This window comes from Scyliorhinus torazame, chromosome 11 (genome assembly GCF_047496885.1).
Source record: "Scyliorhinus torazame isolate Kashiwa2021f chromosome 11, sScyTor2.1, whole genome shotgun sequence".
Classification (NCBI taxonomy): Eukaryota; Metazoa; Chordata; class Chondrichthyes; order Carcharhiniformes; family Scyliorhinidae; genus Scyliorhinus; species Scyliorhinus torazame.
Genome location: NC_092717.1, coordinates 174,942,081 through 174,966,899, shown reverse-complemented (window position 1 = coordinate 174,966,899; position 24,819 = coordinate 174,942,081). Strand labels below are relative to the sequence as shown.

The 24,819-nt window shown below is 56.2% G+C and overlaps 1 protein-coding gene across 5 annotated transcripts in view; it reads left to right on the top strand.

Moving 5' to 3' along the window:
- Nucleotides 1-24,819, top strand: part of rad54b (RAD54 homolog B) — a 268,427-nt gene that overhangs the window by 116,321 nt on the left and 127,287 nt on the right. Inside the window, exon 1 of one of the 5 annotated variants that reach the window (XM_072468036.1) lies at nucleotides 14,424-15,373. The exons of the other annotated variants lie outside the window; for them this stretch is intronic. The gene's annotated coding sequence lies outside the window, so the exon portion shown is untranslated. Of the gene's footprint in view, nucleotides 1-14,423; nucleotides 15,374-24,819 lie in introns of those variants that run through there. 5 annotated transcript variants of the gene reach the window in all.

Genomic DNA, 24,819 nt, shown 5'->3' with positions numbered 1-24,819 from the left:
GTGCTGTACATTTCTTTGTTCTTTGTTCTTTGTTCACATACACTCTGCCCCCCCCACACACACTCTGCCCCCCCCACACACACTCTGCCCCCCCCACACACACTCTGCCCCCCCCACACACACTCTGCCCCCCCCCTCACACACTCTGCCCCCCCCTCACACATTCTGCCCCCCCTCACACACTCTGCCCCCCCACACACACTCTGCCCCCCCCACACACACTCTGCCCCCCCCACACACACTCTGCCCCCCCCACACACACTCTGCCCCCCCCACACACACTCTGCCCCCCCCACACACACTCTGCCCCCCCCCACACACACTCTGCCCCCCCCACACACATTCTGCCCCCCCCACACACACTCTGCCCCCCCCACACACACTCTGCCCCCCCCACACACACTCTGCCCCCCCCACACACACTCTGCCCCCCCCACACACACTCTGCCCCCCCCCACACACACTCTGCCCCGCCCCACACGCGCACACTCTACCCCCGCCCCACACGCGCACACTCTACCCCCGCCCCACACGCGCACACTCTGCCCCCGCCCCACACGCGCACACTCTGCCCCCGCCCCACACGCGCACACTCTGCCCCCGCCCCACACACACACAGTCTGCCCCCCCCGCACAGAGGGAGGAGCTATGAACCTGTACTCCTAGATCTCTTTGTTCTATAACTCTCCCCAATGACCTACCATTAACTGAGTGGGTCCTGGCCTGATTCGATCTGCCAAATGCATCACCTCACATTTATCTAAATTAAACTCCATCTGCCATTCGTCGGCCCACTGGCCTAATTGATCAAGATCCCGTTGATTTTCTCCCCCCCCCACACACACACTCTGCCCCCCCCCCACACACACACTCTGCCCCCCCACACACATAACCTGCCCCCCCACACTCTCTGCCCCCCACACACACACACTCTGGCCCCCCCACACACCCTCTGATCCCCACACACACTCCTCCCCCCCCCACACACACTCTGCCCCCCCCCAAGACACAGTCTGTCCCCCCCACACACACTCTGCCCCCCCCACCGCACTCTGCCCCCCCCCCCACGCACTCTGCCCCCCCCACACGCACTCTGCCCCCCCCACACGCACTCTGCCCCCCCCACACGCACTCTGCCCCCCCCACACGCACTCTGCCCCCCCCACACGCACTCTGCCCCCCCCACACGCACTCTGCCCCCCCCACACGCACTCTGCCCCCCCCACACGCACTCTGCCCCCCCCCACACGCACTCTGCCCCCCCCCACACGCACTCTGCCCCCCCCACTCACGCACTCTGCCCCCCCCACACGCACTCTGCCCCCCCCACACGCACTCTGCCCCCCCCACACGCACTCTGCCCCCCCCACACGCACTCTGCCCCCCCCACACGCACTCTGCCCCCCCCACACCGCACTCTGCCCCCCCCCACACGCACTCTGCCCCCCCCACACGCACTCTGCCCCCCCCACACACACTCTGCCCCCCCCACACACACTCTGCCCCCCCACACACACTCTGCCCCCCCCCACACACACTCTGCCCCCCCCACACACACTCTGCCCCCCCCACACACACTCTGCCCCCCCCCACACACCACTCTGCCCCCCCCACACACACTCTGCCCCCCCCACACACACTCTGCCCCCCCACACACACACTCTGCCCCCCCCACACACACTCTGCCCCCCCACACACACACTGCCCCCCACACACACTCTGCCCCCCCACACACACTCTGCCCCCCCCACACACACTCTGCCCCCCCCCCCACACACACTCTGCCCCCCCCCACACACACTCTGCCCCCCCCCACACACACTCTGCCCCCCCCACACACACTCTGCCCCCCCCCCACACACACTCTGCCCCCCCCCCCACACACACTCTGCCCCCCCCACACACACTCTGCCCCCCCACACACACTCTGCCCCCCCCCCCGCGCACACACACACACACTCTGCCCCCCCCCCGCGCACACACACACACACTCTGCCCCCCCCCCCGCACACACACACACACTCTGCCCCCCCCCCCGCACACACAGACACACACACTCCTGCCCCCCCCCCCCCCGCACACACACACACACACACTCTGCCCCCCCCCCCGCACACACACACACACTCTGCCCCCCCCCCCGCACACTCACACACACACTCTGCCCCCCCCACACACACTCTGCCCCCCCCACACACACTCTGCCCCCCCCACCCACACACACTCTGCCCCCCCACACACACACTCTGCCCCCCCCACACACACTCTGCCCCCCCCACACACACTCTGCCCCCCCCCCACACACACTCTGCCCCCCCCCACACACACTCTGCCCCCCCCACACACACTCTGCCCCCCCCCACACACACTCTGCCCCCCCCCCCACACACACTCTGCCCCCCCCCACACACACTCTGCCCCCCCACACACACTCTGCTCCCCCCCACACACACTCTGCCCCCCCCACACACACTCTGCCCCCCCCACACACACTCTGCCCCCCCCACACACACTCTCTGCCCCCCCCCACACACACTCTGCCCCCCCCACACGCACTCTGCCCCCCACACGCACTCTGCCCCCCACACGCACTCTGCCCCCCCACACGCACTCTGCCCCCCCACACGCACTCTGCCCCCCCACACGCACTCTGCCCCCCCACACGCACTCTGCCCCCCCACGCACTCTGCCCCCCCACGCACTTCTGCCCCCCCACGCACTCTGCCCCCCCACGCACTCTGCCCCCCCACGCACTCTGCCCCCCCACGCACTCTGCCCCCCCACGCACTCTGCCGCCCCACGCACTCTGCCGCCCCACGCACTCTGCCGCCCCCACGCACTCTGCCTGCACTCTGCCCCCCCACGCACTCTGCCCCCCCCACGCACTCTGCCCCCCCACGCACTCTGCCCCCCCACGCACTCTGCCCCCCCCACGCACTCTGCCCCCCCACGCACTCTGCCCCCCACGCACTCTGCCCCCCCCACGCACTCTGCCCCCCCACGCACTCTGCCCCCCCACGCACTCTGCCCCCCCACGCACTCTGCCCCCCCACGCACTCTGCCCCCCCACGCACTCTGCCCCCCCACGCACTCTGCCCCCCACGCACTCTGCCCCCCCACGCACTCTGCCCCCCCCACGCACTCTGCCCCCCCACGCACTCTGCCCCCCCACGCACTCTGCCCCCCCACGCACTTACTGCCCCCCCCACGCACTCTGCCCCCCCACGCACTCTGCCCCCCCACGCACTCTGCCCCCCCACGCACTCTGCCCCCCCACGCACTCTGCCCCCCCACGCACTCTGCCCCCCCACGCACTCTGCCCCCCCGCACACTGCACGCTCTGCCCCCCCACGCACTCTGCCCCCCCACGCACTCTGCCCCCCCACGCACTCTGCCCCCCCACGCACTCTGCCCCCCCACGCACTCTGCCCCCCCACGCACTCTGCCCCCCCACGCACTCTGCCCCCCCACGCACTCTGCCCCCCGCACGCACTCTGCCCCCCCGCGCACGCACTCTGCCCCCCCGCGCACGCTCTCTGCCCCCCCGCGCACAGCTCTCTGCCCCCCCGCGCGCACGCTCTCTGCCCCCCCCGCGCACGCTCTCTGCCCCCCCCGCGCACGCACTCTGCCCCCCCGCGCACGCACTCTGCCCCCCCCGCGCACGCACTCTGCCCCCCCCGCGCACGCACTCTGCCCCCCCGCGCACGCACTCTGCCCCCCCGCGCACGCACTCTGCCCCCCGCGCACTGCACTCTGCCCCCCCGCGCACGCACTCTGCCCCCCCGCGCACGCACTCTGCCCCCCCGCGCACAGCACTCTGCCCCCCCGCGCACAGCACTCTGCCCCCCCGCGCACGCACTCTGCCCCCCCGCGCACGCACTCTGCCCCCCCGCGCACGCACTCTGCCCCCCCGCGCACGCACTCTGCCCCCCCCGCGCACGGCACTCTGCCCCCCCGCGCACGCACTCTGCCCCCCCGCGCACGCACTCTGCCGCTCTGCCCCCCGCGCACGCACTCTGCCCCCCGCGCACGCACTCTGCCCCCCCGCGCACGCACTCTGCCCCCCCGCGCACTGCACTCTGCCCCCCCCGCGCACGCACTCTGCCCCCCCGCGCACGCACTCTGCCCCCCGCGCACAGCACTCTGCCCCCCCGCGCACGCACTCTGCCCCCCCGCGCACGCACTCTGCCCCCCCGCGCACGCACTCTGCCCCCCCGCGCACGCACTCTGCCCCCCCCGCGCACGCACTCTGCCCCCCCGCGCACGCACTCTGCCCCCCCGCGCACGCACTCTGCCCCCCGCGCACGCACTCTGCCCCCCCGCGCACGCACTCTGCCCCCCCGCGCACGCACTCTGCCCCCCCGCGCACGCACTCTGCCCCCCCGCGCACGCACTCTGCCCCCCCGCGCACGCACTCTGCCCCCCCGCGCACGCACTCTGCCCCCCCGCGCACGCACTCTGCCCCCCCCGCGCACGCACTCTGCCCCCCCGCGCACGCACTCTGCCCCCCCGCGCACGCACTCTGCCCCCCCGCGCACGCACTCTGCCCCCCCGCGCACGCACTCTGCCCCCCCGCGCACGCACTCTGCCCCCCCGCGCACGCACTCTGCCCCCCCGCGCACGCACTCTGCCCCCCCGCGCACGCACTCTGCCCCCCCGCGCACGCACTCTGCCCCCCCGCGCACGCACTCTGCCCCCCCCCGCGCACGCACTCTGCCCCCCGCGCACAGCACTCTGCCCCCCCGCGCAACGCACTCTGCCCCCCCGCGCACGCACTCTGCCCCCCCCGCGCAACGCACTCTGCCCCCCCGCGCACGCACTCTGCCCCCCCGCGCACGCACTCTGCCCCCCCGCGCACGCACTCTGCCCCCCCCGCGCACGCACTCTGCCCCCCCGCGCACGCACTCTGCCCCCCCGCGCACGCACTCTGCCCCCCCGCGCACGCACTCTGCCCCCCCCGCGCACGCACTCTGCCCCCCCCCGCGCACCGCACTCTGCCCCCCCCCCCGCGCACCGCACTCTGCCCCCCCCCGCGCACCATCCTGCCCCCCCCCCGCGCACGCACTCTGCCCCCCCCCCCGCGCACGCACTCTGCCCCCCCCCCGCCGCGCACGCACTCTGCCCCCCCCCCCCGCGCACGCACTCTGCCCCCCCCCCCGCGCAACCGCACTCTGCCCCCCCCCCCCGCGCACCCACTCTGCCCCCCCCCCGCGCACGCACTCTGCCCCCCCCCCCCCGCCGCACGCACTCTGCCCCCCCCCCGCGCACCACACCCCACACACACTCTGCCCCCCCCTCCCCCGCCGCACACACACCACACCACACTCTGCCCCCCGCCCCCCCCCCACCACACTCAACACCTCCACCACCCGCGCACACACAGACACACACCTCTGCCCCCCCCCCCGCACACACACACACACACACTCTGCCCCCCCCCCCCGCACACACACACACACACACTCTGCCCCCCCCCCCCCGCACACACACACACACACACACTCTGCCCCCCCCCCCCGCACACACACACGCACACACTCTGCCCCCCCCCCGCACACACACACACACACACACTCTGCCCCCCCCCCGCACACACACACACACACACACTCTGCCCCCCCCCACACACACACACTCTGCCCTCCCCCCCCGCACACGCACACACTCTGCCCCCCCCCCGCACACACTCTGCCCCCCCCCCCGCACACACTCTGCCCCCCCCCGCACACACTCTGCCCCCCCCCGCACACACTCTGCCCCCCCCCGCACACACTCTGCCCCCCCCCCCCGCACACACTCTGCCCCCCCCCCCCCCCGCACACACTCTGCCCCCCCCCCCCGCACACACTCTGCCCCCCCCCCGCGCACACACACACACACACACACTCTGCCCCCCCCCCCCCGCGCGCACACACATACTCTGCCCCCCCCCCCCCCCCGCGCACACACACACACTCTGCCCCCCCCCCCAATCGCGCACACACACACACACTCTGCCCCCCCCCCCCCCCCGCGCACACACACACACACTCTGCCCCCCCCCCTGCGCACACACACACACACTCTGCCCCCCCCCCCGCACACACAGACACACACTCTGCCCCCCCCCCCGCACACACACACACACACACACACTCTGCCCCCCCCGCACACACACACACACACTCTGCCCCCCCCCGCACACACTCTGCCCCCCCCCCCCGCACACACTCTGCCCCCCCCCCCGCGCACACACACACACACTCTGCCCCCCCCCCCCGCGCACACACACACACACTCTGCCCCCCCCCCCCCGCGCACACACACACACACTCTGCCCCCCCCCCCCCCCCGCGCACACACACACACACTCTGCCCCCCCCCCCCGCGCACACACACACACACTCTGCCCCCCCCCCCCCCGCGCACACACACACACACTCTGCCCCCCCCCCCGCGCACACACACACACACTCTGCCCCCCCCCCCCCGCGCACACACACACACACTCTGCCCCCCCCCGCACACACAGACACACACTCTGCCCCCCCCCCCGCACACACACACACACACACCCTCTGCCCCCCCCCGCACACACACACACACACTCTGCCCCCCCCCCCGCACACACACACACACACTCTGCCCCCCCCCGCACACACACACAATCTGCCCCCCCCCGCACGCACACACACTCTGCCCCCCCCACACACACACACTCTGCCCCCCCCACACACACACACTCTGCCCCCCCCACACACACACACTCTGCCCTCCCCCACACACACACACTCTGCCCTCCCCCCCCGCACACACACACACTCTCTGCCCCCCCCCCACACACAACACTCTTCACCCACCCCCCACACACACACTCTGCCCCCCCCCCCCCCACACACACACTCTGCCCTCCCCCCACACAGGCTCACACACACTCTGCCCCCCCTCACCACACACACACACTCTGCCCCCCCCCCCCACACACACACACACACACTCTGCCCCCCCTCACACACACACACACTCTGCCCCCCCCCCGCACACACAGACACACACTCTGCCCCCCCCCCCCCCGCACACACACACACACACACTCTGCCCCCCCCCCCCCGCACACACACACACACACTCTGCCCCCCCCCCCGCACACACACACACACACACTCTGCCCCCCCCCCCCGCACACACACACACACACTCTGCCCCCCCCCCGCACACACACACACTCTGCCCCCCCCCCGCACACACACACACACCACACTCTGCCCCCCCCCCCGCACACACACACACACACTCTGCCCCCCCCCCCGCACACACACACACTCTGCCCCCCCCCCCCCGCACACACACACACACACACTCTGCCCCCCCCCCCGCACACACACACACACATTCTGCCCCCCCCCCGCACACACTCTGCCCCCCGCCCCGCACACACTCTGCCCCCCCCCGCACACACTCTGCCCCCCCCCCCCGCACACACACACACACACTCTGCCCCCCCCCCGCACACACTCTCTGCCCCCCCCCGCACACACTCTGCCCCCCCCCGCACACACTCTGCCCCCCCCCGCACACACTCTGCCCCCCCCCCCGCACACACTCTGCCCCCCCCCCCCGCGCACACACACACACACTCTGCCCCCCCCCCCCCCTCGCGCACACACACACACACTCTGGCCCCCCCCCCCCGCGCACACACACACACACTCTGCCCCTCCCCCCCCGCGCACACACACACACACTCTGCCCCCCCCCCCCGCGCGCACACACACACACTCTGCCCCCCCCCCCGCGCACACACACACACACTCTGCCCCCCCCCCCCCCCGCACACACACACACACACTCTGCCCCCCCCCCCGCACACACACACACACACTCTGCCCCCCCCCCCGCACACACAGACACACACTCTGCCCCCCCCCCCGCACACACACACACACACTCTGCCCCCCCCCCGCACACACACACACACACTCTGCCCCCCCCGCACACACACACACACAATCTGCCCCCCCCCGCACGCACACACTCTGCCCCCCCACACACACACACTCTGCCCCCCCCACACACACACACTCTGCCCTCCCCCCCCGCACACGCACACACTCTGCCCCCCCCCCCGCACACACTCTGGCCCCCCCCCGCACACACTCTGCCCCCCCCCCCGCACACACTCTGCCCCCCCCCCGCACACACTCTGCCCCCCCCCCCCGCACACACTCTGCCCCCCCCCCCGCACACACTCTGCCCCCCCCCCGCACACACTCTGCCCCCCCCCCCCCGCGCACCACACACACACACACACACTCTGCCCCCCCCCCCCCGCGCACACACACACACACTCTGCCCCCCCCCCCCGCGCACACACACACACACTCTGCCCCCCCCCCCCCCGCGCGCACACACACACACTCTGCCCCCCCCCCCGCGCACACACACACACACTCTGCCCCCCCCCCGCGCACACACACACACACTCTTGCCCCCCCCCCGCGCACACACACACACACTCTGCCCCCCCCCCGCACACACAGACACACACTCTGCCCCCCCCCCCGCACACACACACACACACTCTGCCCCCCCCCCCCGCACACACACACACACACTCTGCCCCCCCCGCACACACTCTGCCCCCCCCCCGCACACACTCTGCCCCCCCCCCCGCACACACTCTGCCCCCCCCCGCACACACTCTGCCCCCCCCCCCCGCGCACACACACACACACTCTGCCCCCCCCGCGCACACACACACACACTCTGCCCCCCCCCCGCGCACACACACACACACTCTGCCCCCCCCCCCCGCGCACACACACACACACTCTGCCCCCCCCCCCCGCGCACACACACACACACACTCTGCCCCCCCCCCCGCGCACACACACACACACTCTGCCCCCCCCCCCGCGCACACACACACACACTCTGCCCCCCCCCCCGCACACACAGACACACACTCTGCCCCCCCCCCGCACACACACACACACACACTCTGCCCCCCCCGCACACACACACACACACTCTGCCCCCCCCCCGCACACACACACACACACTCTGCCCCCCCCCGCACACACACACACTCTGCCCCCCCCCCGCACACACACACACACAATCTGCCCCCCCCCGCACGCACACACACTCTGCCCCCCCCACACACACACACTCTGCCCCCCCCCACACACACACACTCTGCCCCCCCCACACACACACACTCTGCCCCCCCCACACACACACACTCTGCCCCCCCCACACACACACACTCTGCCCTCCCCCACACACACACACTCTGCCCTCCCCCCCCGCGCACACACACACTCTGCCCCCCCCACACACACACACTCTTCACCCACCCCCCACACACACACTCTGCCCCCCCCCCCCCACACACACACTCTGCCCTCCCCCACACAGGCACACACACACTCTGCCCCCCCTCACACACACACACACTCTGCCCCCCCCCCCCCCACACACACACACACACACTCTGCCCCCCCTCACACACACACACACTCTGCCCCCCCCCCCCACACACACACACTCTGCCCCCCCCCCCACACACACACACTCTGGCCCCCCACACACACACACACATGCTGCCCTCCCCCACACACACATGCTGCCCCCCACACACACACACACTCTCTCTGCCCCCCCACACACACTCTCTCTGCCCCCCCACACACACTCTCTCTGCCCCCCCACACACACTCTCTCTGCCCCCCCACACACACTCTCTCTGCCCCCCCACACACACTCTCTCTGCCCCCCCACACACACACACTATGCCCCCCCCCACACACGCTGCCCCCCACACACACACTCACTGTCCCCCACACACACACACTCTGCCCCCCCACACACACACACTATGCCCCCCCCACACACGCTGCCCCCCACACACACACTCACTGTCCCCCACACACACACACTCTGCCCCCCCACACACACACTCTGCCCCCCCACACACACACACACACTCTGCCCCCCCCCACACACACACACTCTGCCCCCCCACACGCACACACTCTGCCCCCCCCCCCCACACACACACACACTCTGCCCCCCCCACACACACAATCTGCCCCCCCACACACACACACACTCTGCCCCCCCCCACACACACACACTCTGCCCCCCCACACACACACACAATCTGCCCCCCCACACACACACACACAATCTGCGCCCACACACACACACTCTGCCCCCCCCCCACACACACACACTCTGCCCCCCCCCCCCCCACACACACACACTCTGCCCCCCCCCACACCCACACACTCTGCCCCGCCCCACACACACACACTCTCTGCCCCCCACACAAAACAAAAATTTGGCAGCTGGAGTACATTGTGTGAAAATGTGAAGTTGTTCACTTTGGCACGAAGAATAAAATGGTAGAATATTTCTTTAACACAGAACGGCTGCAGAATTCCTATGTGCAGAGGGATCTGGATGTTCTAGTGCATGAGTCACAAAAAATTAGCATATAGGTACAGCAAGTAATTAAGACTGCTAATGGAATCCTATCCTTTATTACAAGAGGAATTGATCCTAAAGGTAAAGATGTTGAACTTCAGTTATAGAGGGCATTGGTGAGACCACATCTTGAATTTTGCAGTTTCAGTCTCATTATTTAAGAAATTATGTAAATGCTTTGGAGTCGGTTCAGAGAAGGTTTACTGGATCCAGACTGTCTCTGGCTTGTTTCCACAGGAGTTTCGATGAGTGAGATGTGACTTGATTGAAGCATATAAGTAACCTTTAATGTGGCACCTTTATAAGAATGTTTGATGTAGGGGGTGATAAATTACTGTAGATAGAGGACTGGCTAACTAGTAGGAAACAGAATCAGAATAAATGGATAATTTTCATTGGCCCTTTTAACTAGTGGAGTGTTGCAGGGATCAATGCTGAAGCCTCAACTATTTACGATCTTGTTAATGATTTGGATGATGGGAAGTGACGTTTGTAGTCATATTTTCTGATGTATGAGAATGGGTAGGAAAGCAAGCTGTGAGGAGGATGCAGAGAGTCTGCAAAGGGATATTAACAGGTTAAATGAGTGGGAAAACCTTAGCAATTGGAGTATAATATGGGCAAATGTGAGGTTATAGCAGGAAGAATAGAAAAGCAGCGTATTATTTAAATGGGAAGAAACTGCAAAATGCTACAGTGCAGAGGGATCTTAGTGTCTATACATGGATCAAAAAGTCAACCTGCATACACAGCAAGTAACTAAGAAGGCAGGTGGAATGTTGGCCTTAATTGCATGGGGGAAATAAAGTATAAAAGTGGGCAAGTGCAGCGACAAATGCATAAGACATTGGTGGGACCACACCTGGGGTTAATTGTGGTTCACTTACCTACAGAATACATACCTGCATTAGAGGCAGTTCAGAGAAGGTTAACTGGGCAAATTCCTAGGATGAAATGCTTGTCTCATGAGAAAAAGTTGGACCTATACTCATTGGAGTTTAGAAGAATGAGAGGTGATCTTATTGAAACATACACGTTTCTGAGGGGACTTGACCGGATAGATGCTATGAGGATGTTTTCCCTCCAGGTGTAATTTAAAACTTGTGGCACAATTTCAAAATAAGCAATCCCCCATTTAAGATGGAGATGAGGAGGAATCTCTTTTCTCAGAGGATGTTTGGAATTCTCTCACCTAGCCTGCAGTGGAGGCTGGGTCATATTCAAGGCTGAGCTGGACAGGTTTTCAATTGACAAGGAAGTTGAGGGTTATGAGGAACAGGCAGGAAAGTGGGGTTAAGATCACATCCGATCAGCCATGATCTTATTGACTGGTGGAACAGGTTTGAGGGGCTGAACGGCCTACTCCTCCTATTTCTTATTTTCTTATGTTTTGTGTGCTGATTTTGCCATTGCTATCTTATTCCAAAATATTCTGGATTCTTAGTTAGATTAAACTGCAGTAAGTTGTACAATGCCCAAATTGTGTTTTGCAATTCTGTATACCTAGGCACATCAAGTTGGGGTGGTTAGCTCCGTTGGCTACATGACTAGCGTGTGGTTCAGTATAACGTCTAACAGCATGGGTGAGATTCGCAATTCGGCTGAGGTAGATTTGAGGTAATTTGGGATCTCTTTCCTCGCCCTACCCCTGAGAATGTACAGCAATGGTAAATCACCATGATGAAAACTGCCAGAAAAATGGCTCCGGATGAAGCATTCACTGACACTGAGCCAAGGACCTGCCTTCAGGCAGAGCACACATGTCATGACAGGCACATGGGGCGGGATTCTCCGACCCCCCCCCCGCCGGGTCGGAGAATCCCCGGGGGGGTGGCTGCCATATTCCCCGCCCCGCGCTGGCTGCCATGTTCTCCGGCGCCAGTTTTCGGAAGGGGGCGGATTCACGCCACACCGGTCGGGGGCTGTTGGTAGTGGGCCCCCCTGGCAATTTACCGAACCCCGATAGGCCGAACGCGGGACCTGGCAGGCAAGTTGGCTGGTGCAGTCCGTGGGGGGGGGGGCACGGTGCCCTGGCCCGCGATCGGGGCCAACCAATCGGCGGGCCTGTGCCGTGGGGGCACTTCTTCCTTCCGCGCAGGCCCCTGTCGGGCTCCGCCATGGCCGGCGCGGAGAAGACACCCCCCTGCGCATGCGCCAGAATACGCCGGCCGGTCTGCGCATGCATGGAACCACGCTGGCGGTTCTGCACGTGCACTAACTCGCTCAGTCCCTTCGGCACCGGCTGCCGCGGCGCCAATCCCTCCGCCGCCGGCCTAGCCCCCGGAAGTGTGGAGAATTCCGCTACTTCCGGTCAGCCCGACGCCGGAGTGGTTCGCGCCGTTTTTGACGCCGGCGTCGGGCCATCGCGCCAAACGCTAAGAATCCCGTCCATGGTGTTTAGCCCTGCCCAGAAAAGAACATTAATTATAGGTTATTTAATATTTCTGAAAAAGAGCTAAAGAGTTTGTGCAGGTTTCCAATTTACATATTTAAAAATTCTTAACCTGAGCTAATTAGCAAGGAGTGTTTGTTCTCTTTATTTTCTTAATAATTGTTGTTGCTCATTCTCACATTTAAGATAAAAGAGCCTGTTGAAGAGGCAGCTTGCAAAGACCTGATCAATTTAAAGCTCTAGAGAAATTAATTGAAATTTCCAAGAAACACTGCAGTAATTGGGCCCACAGAAGGAATTCAAGAGTGGGTAGACACTTATTTATAAGAGTTAGCTTAGTTCTTAGAGTAACCAGCTTTATATTTTGTCCACTTGAATTGGGTGGAAGATTTTCCACTGTAAATATATAACTATATTTGATTAATTATGTGCCTGTTCATCTTTTGTAGAACAAATTCTCTTGATACTTTGAAACTTAAAATGCAGTCTGATTTGACACCCTACTATTTTAGTTTAGTCATTAAAAACAAGACCTGTTTTGTTATCAGAAACACATTATTGAAGGCTTACCAAGGTCTCAACACAGGGATAGCTCCTTGCATGTGTAGGAATTTGAGATTAACCTGCAAGAAAGATTTTAGATGCAAGAGCCAAAATAATCTAGCCGAGAAGCTTAGAAAGACCCAAAAATGTACCAGGAACAGTTTATTTGTAAAATCAACCCATTGATTGGAAAGATCCAACAATATAACCCAGTGTTGTCCAGTAGAAATAAGTCACAAGCCACAAGTGTGATTATGGCTGCATTTCCGTAGCCCCATGCGCTAACTTTAAAAAATGCTTCATACGCAACATAGGTAAATGTAATTCACTTATATTTTTACCTAGCAATCATCACCATTCAGTGCACAACTTTCTAGTCTTCCTCTTTCACCGAAATTTGAAATTCTGGAATGAATTTATCAGACTCGGCACATCTTTGTCCAAATTGGTGCCAGGTTTTTTTTGACCAGCAGTTACGAGCAGTACTCCGACTGCATCAGATTTCATAATGGAGAATGTTGGCTTGTACAGTGAGAAACACCAGACCCGGGTCCCTTCTCTACCTCCAGATCACATGCCTGTTGGAGTTCCTGTAAATCAAATGCCTAATGCAATGTCTATTTCCCATTTTTAAAATTTACCTGATAAAAATGCAATTGGTGACATCTGGATTTCCAATTAGCTACACGTGCCTACTATACTGGACAACACTGCTATACTTGTAATGTGACTTCCCATTATTACTCAAAGTTAGGCTCAAAGTTATATTTTTATCAATGAAGCTTTGCATGGAGGTGAGAAGCTTCCAGATCCTTTGTTCTAGATGGATTCAAACAGTATAAGAGAACTTGGTTTATTACTTTAAATTTCTCAATTATTTGTGAACCATGTTGAGTACACATGATCAGAATTTTAAGATGTTGTATTTCTATATTGTACAGTAGCTATGAGTGACACATTTTGCTTTGATAAGAGCACCCAACACCACACACACAATACTGTATTTTTGAGAGTCCTTTCCGTTTAAATTTGGTAACCGTTGACCGGTTGTTGCCTGGGTATCACCAGCTTGTTTACATTTTTTCTCCTTATCTCTGTGATACTCAGGTTATTAGTAGGTCACCTACACGAATCAAGTTACTGCAATGTTTATTGATGCAGTTGGTTTATGATGTAAATAGTTAACTTAGGGCTGCTAATAAGACACGAGCCTGCATTTAGAAAGATTCTAGTTTGACTGCATGCATTTCTTGGTGTCTAATGTCAAAAACTGAAGCAAAGTGCACAACAATTTTAAGCACTTTGCAAAACGTTTGTAAACTGTAGTCTCTTTACATGAGAAACTTGTCAATCCTGTCCATGTGCAGAAACGTTTTGTTCTCTTCGAGTAAGGTTTTGCCTAATCACTACAGCTTGAAAACCATGGAACTTTACAGACTGGCTTTGTCACCAAGGCATTAAGCTACATAGCAATTTGAGCCACATTTTTCACCGCCCCATGAAAGACCGCATTTTCCACACTCATTTTGTTTTTAGTAGCTTGTCTGTGGACGGGAACAGCAAAGGGGAACTTGAAATTAAGTTGAACTTCAGTGACCTCCTGCTTGTGTATGGATAAACCCTTAATGTTTTCAATACTTTTAGAGCTGTACTCACACTGAGGTACCATAAAGGGATTTGAATCTCAGAGCAGTGGTAGATTGGAAAAGGATAACTTTACTACTTTAATTCTAGCACCTTATTAACATTCAGATCAAGCATTGGTACTAAAGAATTCTGATTTATTGTGCTTCTGCGTAGATGAGGAAGTAACAACTTATGGTTGTTAATTAATTCCATACACATTTCACAAGTCGAATAGGGGCCGGAAAGGGTTATTTCTGGAAATAGAAATGCTTCAGCGTGTTATAAAATCCGTTTCTGAGATCCATGTTTCTGACGTACAGTGAATCATTTAGACATGTACAGGTATTTAAGATTTGAAGTACAATTTAAGAGGGCAATCAATGTGTGTTGACTAGCCATTCACAATGAAATATTTCTGGAGGGCCACGGATATTTGATCGGTTTCATTTGGTTATAAGAGTAAAACTTGCTGAGTCTGAAGATACCGTGTTGTTGAAAGATGCTTTGTCATGGTGTGGCGACTGGATTTGAACTGCAGGCTTGATGGTTACTCGATTGCGTAAAAGTTCCCTCAATGAAGCAGCCTCACATTGGGAGAGTGAATGAAAATGGATAGAGCGAAAATAACCCATCAAGTGCTTTAATTATCACATCATCAATTTTCCATTTTGCTTGTGATTATATTTCAAAGGATAAGTGCTTAAAGCGGCAAAACAGAGTTTCAAATATTCTACACTTGCAGACTGAAGAATGATTTGTTTAAATGTATAGCTGGTGTTTACCATCTAATTTCATGGATAAAAATAAATTGGATAAGTTTCTACCTTATGGGTCACTGAATATAGATCTTATTTCTTGCAACATGTATTCTGTTTATATTTGTTGTTGGGTCACATTGAGCAGAATTTTACTGACTTTGAAGATTCTCTGAGATTGGGACCAAAAGTGGACCCCGATGCCTGGCTGCCCATCTGCGCAATCTTGCAGGAAGCGACCAATTACGAGGTCGCTTCTAGGAGCTTTGTCCAATTAAGGATGACAGTCGAAACAGAACCAATAGGATGGCCTGCGAAATTGTCCCACTGGCAGCCCCACCAGGCGAGATGGGTGTTGTTGTGGCAGGTGGAGGACGCAAAACTGCCCGAAGATAGAAATGTCTTTGGAAAATGTGCAAAATTTAAAACCATATTTGTAGCTACATCTGCAGGCGATGGGCCAGAGCCCCCACTTCAGGATGGCCTGTGGCTGCAGCTGCAGCCTTTTGGCAGGAGTGGTTCTGCTGTGGGATGAAGTGTAGGAGACTTCGTGGACCACACAGCAAGCCCCAGGTAAACTGCTTCCAGGCAGCTTCCGGGATCTGGGCATCGCTGGTTAGGCCAGCATTTATTACCCATCCCTAGTTGTCCTTTCAGAAGGTGGTGGCCTTCTTGAACACTACAGTCCTTGAGGTGTGCTGTTCGGGAGGGAGTTCCAGGATGTTGCCCCAGTGACAGTGAAGGAGCGCCGATATATTTCCAAGTCTGGGTGGTGTGACTTAACACGGGAACCTCCAGGTGGTGAAGTTCTCCGGTATCTGCTGCTCTTGTCCTTCTAGATGGTAGTGGTCGTGGATTTGGAAGGTGTTGTCTAAGGAACCTTGGTGAATTACTGCAGTGCATCTTGTAGATGGTGCACACCGCTGCCACTGTTCGTCGGTGGTGGAGGATTTGAATGTTTTTGGAAGGGGGAGCAATCAAGCGAGCTGCTTCGTCCTGGATGATGTCGAGCTTCTTGAGTGTTGTTGGAGCTGCACTCATCCAGGCAAGTGCAGAGTATTCCATTGCACTCCTAACTTATGCCTTGTAGATGGTGGACAGGCTTTGGGGGGTCAGGAGGTGAGATCCCTTGCCATTGACCTGCCCTGGTAGCCACAGTATTAACCCAACCTTCAGGAGAACAGCAACCTCGACACCACAGAACCCTGCCACGGCAAACTCTGCAAGACGTGCCAGATCATCGACATGGATACCACCATTACACATAGATATCGTAGAATTTACAGTGCAGAAGGAGGCCATTCGGCCCATCGAGTCTGCACCGGCTCTTGGAAAGAGCACCCTACCCAAGGTCAGCGCCTCCACCCCATTCCCATAACCCAGTAATCCCACCCAATACTAAGGCCAATTTTGGACACTGAGGGCAATTTATCATGGCCAATCCACCTAACCTGCATATCTTTGGACTGTGGGAGGAAACCGGAGCACCCGGAGGAAACCCACGCACACACGGGGAGGATGTGCAGATTCCGCACAGACAGTGACCCAAGCCGGAATCGAACCTGGGACCGTGGAGCTGTGAAACAATTGTGCTAACCACTATGCTACCGTGCTGCCATGAGAACATCACCCACCAGGTACGTAGTACACACTGGTTCAGGGCCTCACAAGCATCCGTTCCTATGATGGACTCGCACCTCGTGTCCACAATGGAAAATGGTATGTGACTTCTGTCATGTACCCATACTTCGAGTTCACATACACCCAGCGTCTCAATATCATTCCCACTGCAGTCTATCAGCAGTCTCGGTTGATTGACAACTTTCGGTTTAACCCACAGCAAATCGGACAGACTGAGGAGGTTAGCCCTCGCACCCGTGTCGAGCGTGCATTTTATCAATGTGTCGTTCATCATCAGTAGAATTGTCCATCTGTTTTCGATAGTGTCAGCTTCTTCATCACTATTGTCGCAACTGGTCAGTAAGATTTCTTCACTTTTCATACTGGGACTCATCGTGTCCTTGGTTGAAATCAGATCAATGAAGAACTGTTCTTCAAGGGACATCCCATCAACTGCGTTAACTGATCTCGTTTGGTCCGCTGTAGTGTAGAATGCGAAAGACATTGCTTCGCAAAATGATTTGTACGCCCAAACTTGGAACAGAATTGGAAGGACAGAGTGGATGGTAAAGGAGGTGGTGTAGCTGTGTTATTTAAGGATGATATCTGGGCAATAGTAAGGGATGACATCGGTGCTATGGAGGATAAGGTTGAATCCATTTGGATGGAAACCAGGAATAGTAAGGTGAAAAAGTCACTGATAGGAGTAGTCTATAGGCCACCAAATAGTAACATTATGGTGGGGCAGGTGTTGCTAACTTTTGCCTTAGTTTAATTGCTCTGTTTTATCACCTTTGCTCTTGAGTCGCCAGGTACCTTTATGATACCGCCACGTGGTTCAAGTCCGAGTAATGATCAATAATCCAATACACCGCTTAGTAAGATTTAAATCAAAGCACATTTATTATACACAGTAATCACTACTCATGCACAAATTCTACGTCTAAGCTACTTCGACAACTAACAGGCCTATACTTAACTAGGAACTGGCCCACCAGGTCAGGGAAACAAATGGCCTTTCGTTCGGGTTCTGAGCCTGCGGGATTCGAAGTTGGTACAGATTGGTAGCTAGGAGCGCCTATCTCGTAGCAAGCGTTGAAGTAAGACTTACAGTTTTTGAGCGGCTGTGAAGAGTTAAGCGAGCTGGAAGAGAGAGCGCCTTGAATTACCTTGGGGCTCAATTCGTACAGTCCCCAAGGGCTTCCCGCCTTTTGGGGCGGACCCTGTACCTGGTCCCAAGTGATTGGACTTTGTCCCAATCACTTGGTTCGATTTTCTCCAGTGCTGGAGCGGTTCCCTGATCGATGGGCGGTCTTGAGGTGCTCGTTCACCTCCTTTTGTGTAGGCTCCTGCTGGCGCCGAAGAGTCTGGTTTTGCTTTGTGTGTCTAAATGTTGCTTATTGTTTGCGGGGATTGCTCATTAGTATGCAGATGGCTGTTGTTTTGTTATGCTGATGGTTGCTGGTATCGATCTTGTCTCGCCTTTCCAGAGGTAAATACACAGTCAACCTGCAGCTGCTCGTTTTTGTCCTGTTGGCTGACTTTCCCATCAGCCTTTGCCGTTCGCCATTTTAAATCAGGAGTTAGCCATTTTAAGTGGCTACACAGGCAATAAACAAAGAAATAACTGATGCATGTAGAAATGGTACAGCAGTTATCATGGGGGATTTTAATCTACATGTCGATTGGTTTAACCAGGTTGGTCAAGGCAGCCTTGAGGAGGAGTTTACAGAATGTATCGCAATAGTGTTCTAGAACAGTATGTAATGGAACCTACGAGGGAACAAGTGGTCCTAGATCTGGTCCTGTGTAATGAGACTGGATTGATTAATGATCTCATAGTGAGGGATCCTCTCAGAAGGAGCGATCATAATATGGTGGAATTTAAAATACAGATGGAGGGTGAGAAGGTAAAATCAAACACTAGTGTTTTGTGCTTAAACAAAGGAGGTTACAATGGGATGAGAGAAAAGCTAGCTAAGGTAGACTGGGAGCAAAGACTTTATGGTGAAGCAGTTGAGGAACAGTGGAGAACCTTCCAAGCGATTTTTCACAGTGCTCAGCAAAGGTTTATACCAACAAAAAGGAAGGATGGTAGAAAGAGGGAAAATCGACCGTGGATATCTAAGGAAATAAGGGAAAATATCAAATTGAAGGAAAAAGCATACTTTGCCACTAAGTGGCAAAGATTAGTGGGAGACTAGAGGACTGGGAAATCTTTAGGGGGCAACAGAAAGCTACTAAAAAAGCTATAAAGAAGAGTAAGATAGATTATGAGAGTAAACTTGCTCAGAATATAAAAACAGATAGTAAAAGTTTCTACAAATATATAAAACAAAAAAGAGTGGCTAAAGTAAATATTGGTCCTTTAGAGGATGAGAAGGGAGATTTAATAATGGGAGATGAGGAAATGGCTGAGGAACTGAACCGGTTTTTTGGATCGGTCTTCACAGTGGAAGACACAAATAATATGCCAGTGAATGATAGAAATGAGGCTATGACAGGTGAGGACCTTGAGACGATTGTTATCACTAAGGAGGTAGTGATGGGCAAGCTAATGGGGCTAAAGGTAGATAAGTCTCCTGGCCCTGATGGAATGCATCCCAGAGTGCTAAAAGAGATGGCTAGGGAAATTGCAAAAGCACAATTGATAATTTACCAAAATTCAGTAGACTCTGGGGTGGTCCCGGCGGATTGGAAATTAGCAAACGTGACACCACTGTTTAAAAAAAGAGGTAGGCAGAAAGCGGGTAATTACAGGCCAGTTAGCTTAACTTCGGTAGTGGGGAAGATGCTGGAATCTATCATCAAGGAAGAAATAGCGAGGCATCTGGATGGAAATTGTCCCATTGGGCAGACGCAGCATGGGTTCATAAAGGGCAGGTCGTACATAACTAATTTAGTGGAATTGTTTGAGGGCATTACCAGTGCGGTAGATAACGGGGAGCCAGTTGATGTGGTATATCTGGATTTCCACAAAGCTTTTGACAAGGTGCCACACAAAAGATTGCTGCATAAGATAAAGATGCATGGCATCAAGGGTAAAGTAGTAGCATGGATAGCGGATTGGTTAATTAATAGAAAGCAAAGAGTGGGGATTAATGGGTGTTTCTCTGGTTGGCAATCAGTAGCTAGTGGTGTCCCTCAGGGTTCAGTGTTGGGCCCACAATTGTTCACAATTTACATAGATGAATTGGAGTTGGGGACCAAGTGCAATGTGTCCAAGTTTGCAGACGACACTAAGATGAGTGGTGAAGCAAAAAGTGCAGAGGATACCGGAAGTCTGCAGAGGGATTTGGATAGGCTAAGTGAATGGGCTAGGGTCTGGCAGATGAAATACAATGTTGACAAATGTGAGGTTATCCATTTTGGTAGGAATAACAGCAAAAGGGATTATTATTTAAATGATAAAATATTAAAACATGCCGCTGTGCAGAGACCTAGGTGTGCTAGTGCATGAGTCACAAAAAGTTGGTTTACAGGTGCAACAGGTGATTAAGAAGGCAAATGGAGTTTTGTCCTTCATTGCTCGAGGGATGGAGTTTAAGACTAGGGAGGTTATGCTGCAATTGTATAAGGGGTTAGTGAGGCCACACCTGGAGTATTGTGTTCAGTTTTGGTCTCCGTACCTGAGAGAGGACGTACTGGCACTGGAGGGTGTGCAGAGGAGATTCACTAGGTTAATCCCAGAGCTGAAGGGGTTGGATAAGAGGAGAGGTTGAGTAGACTGGGACAGTACTCGTTGGAATTGAGAAGGATTCGGGGGGATCTTATAGAAACATATAAAATTATGAAGGGAATAGATAGGATAGATGCGGGCAGGTTGTTTCCACTGGCGGGTGAAAGCAGAACTAGGGGACATAGCCTCAAAATAAGGGGAGGTAGATTTAGGACTGAGCTTAGGAGGAACGTCTTCACCCAAAGTGTTGTGAATCTATGGAATTCCTTGCCCAGTGAAGCAGTTGAAGCTCCTTCATTAAATGTTTTTAAGATAAAGATAGATAGTTTTTTGAAGAATAAAGGGGTTATGGTGTTCAGGCCGGAAAGTGGAGCTGAGTCCAAAAAAGATCAGCCATGATCTCATTGAATGGTGGAGCAGGCTCGAGGGGCCAGATGGCCTACTCCTGCTCCTAGTTCTTGTGTTCTTATACTTTTCCATATGCTGGACATTGCCGTGGCCCATGACGATTGCCACATCTCTGGCATAAAATGGTGGACCCGGTCGGCCGCTAAAAATGGCCGCCCGCACTGAGGCCTTGTTTTTTTATTGAACTGCGTCACCGTACTGATGGCGCTGGCGTCTTCTTCCATATTGCCGCCAAAATCTTTCAAGCTAAGTGTACTGATCTGCTGTGCAGCCAGCTCATTTGCATGACAGATCTTGATAGCATTTCTCTGACGGAGTTTATCATTCAATATCTCAAATTATTTTGTTGTGGACCATCGATGGCTTTAGATTACTGAAATTGCAGGACTGGGCCTTTAGCCTCAAGTTGTGTACAAAGCTATCAAAAGATGTGCCTGCTTTTTGGATACGCTTACGAAATTTGTAACGTTCAAATGTTTTGTTTTTCTTCGGAAAGCAATGCCGATCGAAGTACTTTATCACCTCAGCGTAGCTCTCACTTTCCTTTTCGCTGTCAAAAGCGAAGATATTGTATATTTCGATTGCTCGAGGACCTGCTACCAAGAGCAGCAATTCAACGTGCCTCTCGTCAGGCTGTGCCTGCAGGCCATAGGCTGAAACATGGGGCAGGGTTCTCCGAGCCTCTGTGCCAAAGTTGTGCTCGGCATGGGGGCAGAGAATGGGCATCAGACCCGAGATCGGGTCCGACGCCACTTCCGCGATTCTCAGGGCCCCGGACAATCGCCGCCAATCGGGCGCTCGTGGTCGACGCGCCGCCAGTTGGGGGGGCGATTGAATACGGCACCCGTGGCGATTCTCCCAGTGCAGCTGGCCGAGGTCCTGCCGGCGTGGTTCTCTCTTGGTTCCACCCGGTGGGCACTCAGTTCTTGTCTCTTGGTTGTGAGCACATTTTTTGTAACTGCGATGGTGGTGTGAAGTGAAATGGCCATGCATTGATGAAGCAGTTCTAAAGCAAATGCACATCAAGGGTAAAATTTAATCCAGCTCGTTGCGGCAGGAACCATGATTGCCGGCTTGTTTAATTGCATGTGAGGCCCTGTGTTAATCTTCCAGCGGCAGCAACAAAACCTCCCCCGCTTAAGTCAGGGTGGAAGGGGCTGACGTGGGAATCCTGACCACTGCTGGCAGGATGTCAATTAGGCTCATTAATGAGCCAATGGGCACCCGTTATCCCTGACACCAACACCATTCTGTGATGACTCTGATTTAAATGAGAGCTGCGTCTCCCAAAGGCCCCCCAGCAAGCCCTGCCATGCCCTTGCTCTCATTTGGCCTGGGTTCCTTGACAATCCTGGGCATATGGTGGGTGAATTACTGCCGGCTGCCACTGTTCAGGTTGGTGCTGATGGTAGTGCAAAGCTCACAGTCTCGGGTCTGAATCCCAGGGAGGGCCTGATGGTGGCCACTAGTGCTCCTACCCATGGGTGAGCGTCTTATTTGGCCAATTAAATCCGCCCTAACATTTGGCACCTTTGTGGCCCGGCCTTGTGAAGTTAATTGCCAGGGAAGATAGTTGAAGTGGACAGTACAAACCAGTTTAAATAATTGAATGAAGTATGAAGTGGTGCGAAATGGATTGAATTGAAATTTAGTAATTTTTATATATGTAAACTTTAACATTATTAGTGTTTTCAGAGTTCCCCACACTGAGATATTCTAATGGGTTTAGAATTGATCTTGAAACAATGGTGGTCTGGCAGTGGTTAGGTTTACCACTTCCATTCTAATACCTTTTTAATATTCAAATCTAGCACTGCTATTGGAGAATTCTGCTTTATTGTTATGTTTCTCTGGAAATATCCATTGGATTCAGTGTATTGGCGAGAACAGGATTACTTGTGGAATAATTTCTTCTGCCTAATGGCACAATATGAAATACTTCCAATTTCTAAAAATGTTTACATTCTGAGGACAGGCAGGAAAAAACGCTCACCAGAACTATTGTCGTATCATACACCCCACTGCTCGGCCACCTGGAAGGAGCACCCTATTTAAGCCCACGCCTCCACCCTATCCCCGTAACCCAGTATCTCTACCCAACATTTTGGACATGAGGGGCAATTTATAGCATAGCCAATCCACCAACCTGCACATCTTTTGACTCTGGGATGAAACCGGAGCACCTCCCGGAGGAAACCCACGCAGACACCGGGAGAAAGTGCAAACCACGCAGTCACCAGAGACCTGAATTGAACCTGGGTCTCTGGAGCTGTGAAGCAGCAGTACTAACCACTGTGCCACCCCCTAATATGAATGTGCTTCATTTAAAAAGTGTTTTAAAGGCACTGTTGAGAATTATTTATTTTTTCTTGTGCATAGAACCAAGCAATAGCCTTGTCAGTGGCTGGCTGGAGTTCTTTAAGCCCACCTTCAAGTTTGATTAACAGGCACTTCTCGACAATGTGAGTCATTGATTGGACTACACCACATCTGCAGCCTGGATGAACTTAGCGGCCCCACTGTGTTGGGTGGCATAACAGAGGACCTGGCCAGTCTGGAAATGGTTTAAAAAGACACACTGGCGCCGTGGGAGGTCAAAGCCAGGTGGCCGAGCAGTGGGGTGTATGATACAATAGTTTCTGGTGAGTGTTTTCTCCTGCCAGTGCTCCTGTCATAGGTCCTCAGCTGTTACTATTCAGTGTGGTATGTTTAACCTACAAGAGGTAGTGCGAGGAAAGGTGTACTGCTGGTGGGTGAGGAGGTTTTGAATAAGGGTAGGTTTGGTTTGGAGTAGACTTTCTTCAGTCGCCTGCATGTTGTAATGACCCTTCTGATATGGGGGGAGGAGGCGGCAGTGTTGCTCAGAACTGGGAGCCAGAGGAGTTTGTGATAGCAAGAGCAGAGATCCTTAGGGTCTTGGTCAATGATCCCCACGAGGTATCGGCCAATTTACTCAGGAGGTTACTGTCAGTTTTATTATCTCTCTGCTATCTTGCAGTGCTGTCCATGAGGCTTCTGTCAGGGTTGCATCGACATAAACAGGGTGGGGATCGTGTCTCAGTCTCTGACCATCCAGGGTGATCTTCGGTTCCCCCTTAGTGTTGGCATTGTGAAGGTGGAATGTGGTAGAGATTATTTTACTGGTCCTCTGTTTGAGGCGCATAAGTCGTTTAATGCGCTTTCGAGCTCCAGGAATGTCTGAACCTGTGTGCCATAGCAGATATCTGTCTCTTGTCTGCCCAGTTCTATGATGTCAGTAACTCAAGGATGGAGAACTCTTGATCATTTTGATGAGTAGGCCACTGTACCAGACTATTGTATGCTGC